Source organism: Hordeum vulgare, chromosome 4H (assembly GCF_904849725.1).
Source record: "Hordeum vulgare subsp. vulgare chromosome 4H, MorexV3_pseudomolecules_assembly, whole genome shotgun sequence".
In the NCBI taxonomy this organism is placed as follows: domain Eukaryota; kingdom Viridiplantae; phylum Streptophyta; class Magnoliopsida; order Poales; family Poaceae; genus Hordeum; species Hordeum vulgare.
The window spans coordinates 242,160,431-242,165,593 of NC_058521.1; the positions used below are offsets into that span (position 1 = coordinate 242,160,431).

The 5,163-nt window shown below is 41.1% G+C and overlaps 1 pseudogene; it reads left to right on the plus strand.

Moving 5' to 3' along the window:
• The first annotated feature begins 2,498 nt into the window (after nucleotides 1-2,498).
• Nucleotides 2,499-3,199, plus strand: LOC123450423 (annotated as a pseudogene).
• Nucleotides 3,200-5,163: the final 1,964 nt, after the last annotated feature.

A 5,163-nucleotide genomic window follows, 5' to 3' on the forward strand; every position in this document is an offset into this window, starting at 1 on the left:
AGTTGCAGAACTTTGGAAATTCATAGAAATTTGTTTATAACTCCAAATTTAACAAATAAAATATGCAAATTGATCAGAAAGATTAAATGAACAGAATGGTGCTACTTTCATGCATAAATTTTTTTTTATGAAACAGCATCAGGTAAAATCAATTAAATGATTATGATAATTATGTTAATTCAATTAATAAATGAATTTGAATTCAAATCAGCATCATCCTATAAGTTTGATAGCCACTTTAACCCAGGCTACAATTCAGTTCATGCCATGTTCATGCATCATGATTGTTGCATATGATTGCTATTAATTGAATGTTGTTATTCCGATAGGCTCCGCCCATCCGGATACGACTGAATATCCGACTGACGGATATTACCCCTCTGCTGAGAAACAAGGAAAGCACCCTTTTGATCATCCCGATATAATCCCAAGTTCTTGCTCCTGCTCCCACTTATTGCATTAGGACAAACATATTTCAAATGCTTTACTTCGGTAGCTGAACCTATTCCTTTGCATGACCTATCATTGTCACAGTAAATAGACGAACCATGCAACCTAGCATACCTGGTAGATGCTTGAGTTGTGATGTGTTTATTCCTGCTATGGTTGCTATGCCTAGAGTTGTGTCAGGTCTGTTTCATCTGGGTGATGAACAAGAATGGATGAATGTGTTCTACTGACAAGGAATAAGTGTGGGAGCTGATTTGGTAAAGGTACCGATGAAAGGCTGTTGAGGAGTACATGGCGGGTTGTTTCATTGGAACCGTCCTTACGAACTGAGTTCCGTGTATGTAATCCAAGATGAGATACTACCACATGTTGGGCCCTGAAATATGACCCCGCTCGCATGTAGTTTCTGATGTTTATAGTCATGCTGGAGGTCGTGCATAGTGCTGACCTTAGAGGTGGGCTATGATGCGGTAGGCAGTGACACGGTGTACCAAGTGGCACCCGGATGGTGGGCTTGGGAACCCTGCGCACATCATTTGGGGCCATGGAAGAAATGTCGGCCGGCCTTCCGTGCGGGTTACTCTCAGATAGGCGATAAACCTAGACTAGGTACTAATGTGATTAACGGTCGTCGCCGACTCCCTCGCTGGGCTTCCCCTTGAAGGTTGCCGAGGTGCATGACGTGCACATAGCGATAAGTGGCGAGAGCGTGTGTGAAGAAGTACACCCCTGCGGGGTTATACTCTTCCGCGGATATGGACTACTTGGAGACATATGTTGTTCATAGATAACTTTAATGGCTACTCATAGAAGTATAAAGATAAGAGTGAGTGTCATGGATGGCATTTCCGTAGGAAGACGTGAATGTTTCCATGATGGCGTATTGTTGTCGAGTTAGTGGACTCGTGTGCGAGAAATCAAAGTTGTTAAAACTTTTTAAAAATATAGTTTTGTCTTGCCAAGAGTCAAAGCTGGCTTGCTGCATGAAACACCACAACCCCGTTTATTGATACCCGAGCATGAGTAGATAGATCTATTCTAAAATCTTGCTGAGTACTCTTGTACTCATGTTTGCTTAATAATTGTTGCACAGGATACCCACGAGCCAACAGGTGGGTTCTTTCTAGACATCGATGATGACGAGTAGCTGCTGTCCCAGCTACGGCGTGGCCCCTTTCAGAAGGGATCTGTAGATAGTCAGGCTTTATGCCTTATCCTTTCATCTATCTGTACTCAGACAGCTTTTATGCTTCCGTTGGTTTGTATGACTTGTTTGTATGACTTTGAGTCTCGGGTCGTGTGACCCCTGCTTGTACGAACATATTATGCAAGACTGTTCCGAGTCTTCTTAGTAAATGTCGTGATGTTGTATGGTTATGTTGTGATACCATTGTTCAAAAATTCAGCCGATTAATCAGTTAACGGGCCAGTTAATCGCTACTCAATGGGTGGTCGACTCAAATAGTGCCTATTCGTTGTGTTAACTGGCCGAGACGATTAACGGGCTTGTCACACCGATTAATCGCTTTCAGACCGATTAATCGCCATGGCCCGTTTGGCAAGCAAAGCCCAAGATTTTTTGTTGATCAAGGCTGCTGTTAAAAATTCAGAAAAGGATTATTTGTTGATCACTAATGCCATGGATACCAAGATGAGTGGGAGGCTGGATTCTCCCTTGCACATGGTAGCATACATCTTGAATCCCAGATATAGTTATGCTGAACCGAGCATCTTTACGGATGTAGAGGTAGTGGCTCACTTATGGAAGTCATGGACACTTTTTATTATGACGTTGACATCTAGCAAAATAAGGTTCTTAACATTGACTTCACCCAAGTTTAAAAACAAAAAGGGTATGTTTGGGAAAGTGACATCCATGAAAGCAATTAGCAATGATAATTTTGATGCTGGTAAGCTTGTTCCCAAATCAACAAAGTTCTTATTGCATTTCTGAAATTATATGGGCTCATTGCATATGATTTCACTTTTCTCAAATTGTAGTTGATTGGTGGTCAACTTATGGATTACAAACTCCTACGCTGCAACACATGGCCATAAAGATACTCAACGTGACCACAAGTTCATCCGGATGTGAAAGAAATTGGAGCACGTTTGAAATGGTAACTTTTAGACTTTTAGTCACTCTCAAATATCAATCAATTAGTCAAATATGAATATTCTTGCTTCTTGCGATTTTTTAACTAGGCATCCATTTGTACTTTGTAGGTGGATGCAAAGAGGAGAAATAAACTACAATCTAGTTTATATCCAATTGAATGGAAGGATGATTGATAAAAGAAATAAGTTAACCTCTTATAGTGATGTTCTTCTTGGTGAAGATGCATCACGAGCACAAGATTGGATATGTGAAGATGCATATATCGATGAGGTGATTGATCCCACTACGGGCATCCCATGCAACATCATTGATGAAGAAATGGGGTAAAGCGAACATGTGGAGTTTCGTAGGAGTACAAGACTTCGAGAACTCCATGAAGTTGAAGAATTCATTGAGGATGATGATAATGAATCTGATCATGACATAGAGGATGATGGGATTGATTATGAGTCTCATGATGATGGCGTTATGGCAACCAAGGACGATGATGAGGAGGAGGACCCCCCCGCAACCTTGAGCGATTTGTCATCAACTTATAACCTATTTATTATTGCACAAGACCTTATATTGCTTGCTATTGGTGTGGCTGAACCTTGTTACCTTTCTACCTATATCTATTTATGTCGCTGAAATTATGTGAACATTATTACCTATTTGGCCATTTGCACATTTCCTATGGCCATTTGTGTTGTGAACCTTGTTAGCAATTATTCGGTACTCCCTATTTGTGTGGCTGCCATTTTATTTATCTTTGACATGTATGGCTGCATATTTTGTTGTTGCCATTTATTTAGTATTCCCTATTTCTATTTTTGTGGCTGCCATTTATCTTGAGTTGATCATGACATATTGGATATTTTGATAGCATATTGTTTTGATATCCTGATATTGTGTCGATGCCTGTTGAAAATCTTAATTGTTAATTTTGAATTTGAAATTATTTAGGGTTGGATGCATCAAGAATTACAATTTCACCTTTTATTTATGCTTTTTATATGCCTATAGTAGCATATTTTGGTACCTGACGTAGTTAGGACTTGGGAAAATGTGTGACAAGCTCCTATCCCATATACCGATTAATGGTCAACCGATTAATCCAGTTAATAGGCCGATTCACCGATTAATCGCTACTCCCAACCGGAACGAGCAGCTACCAGTTACCGAGTTCTTGAACATTGTGTGATGCCATTGTTGGATCTATGCATATCTAGTATGTCATGCGTACGTGTGATGCACTCTGATATGTATGGGATTCGACACCTAGTCGTATGCCTTAGTAGCTCTCTATATAGATAAATGCCCCTTTGTGATTCCATCGAGCCTTGGTAGTTCGCTACTGCTCCGGACACATTGGTTGACCGACATGTATCCTTCTTAGTTGTTGTGTTTGTCCTTTCGGGGAAATGTCACATGGTGTAATGGAGTCCTCGTAGCTTGCTACGAATCGTCTAAACTTGCTGATGACCGAAACGTGCTTTTCTAGGTTATGTATGCCTGTCTGTGTACAGACGAGCCACTTGAGTTGACAACAAGATATGTCGACCCGGGTTCTTTGACATTGGAATGCTAGCAACACTAATGCATACGTGAGTCAAAAGGCCCAAACGGTCCCGGCTAAGGTAAGGTGGCAGCCGTGGGGATAACCGTGTGTGAGACCGCAAAGAGATGCAATGTGTTACACGCTGGATTCCCATGGCTTAGGATCGGGGCCCCGACAAAGGTAAAACAATAATTTTCCACCCAGAAATACCATTTCTGGCCTCAGAAAAGGACATGGAAATAAAATAAAAAAATATTTTATAAAATAATTATTTTATGATTTTGGAAAGTTATAATAGTGCTAGAATCATAATACAATCTTTGTGTGAAGGCACCCCCTTGAAATCAAGGACTTGTAGTGCAATCTCCAAAGTAAGGTTTTGAAGTAACAAAATGAGAAAAGGATTTTTATGTAAATATTATGTTATGAAAATCATTTTTAGTTCCACACAGTCAAGAATACATACAATCGATGACAATCATGGCACTCATGGCATTTTATTAAAAAGTTTTAATCAAATCCAAATTTTTAAAAAGGTTACAACATAAGGCAACGTGAAAACAGGGTGTGACAGACCTATCCCCCTTACAAGAATCTCGTCCCCGAGATTCCTAAGCTAGGTGCTACAAAGGTACGGACATTTGGATCGAAGATAGTCTTCACACTCCCATGTTGCTTCTGCTTCGGTTTGGTTGCTGTCGGATTTCGGGTTCCGCAAAACCCTAAAGATTGGAACTCAGGGCGTGTATGAAGATATCTCTCAGGCTTGCCTCAGCTAACTTGCTATTCGTTGGGGATGGCAGAGAACTCACTCGATGGTGAGGAAGACACAGAACACGGCAGTTTACCCAGGTTTGAGCCGCTCAGAAGCGTTAGACCCTCCTCCTTCTTGGGTGGATTTCCTCTCGTGGAGGTTGGTGGATGAACAAGTACACTATTTGAGGGCCTCCGGAGGCTGGGTGGCCTTTGTGTGGTGTCCGTGGACGAATGAATGAATCTCCCCTCTACGAAGTAACCTATACTCTATATATAGCGGCGGTCTGGGTCCTCTTCC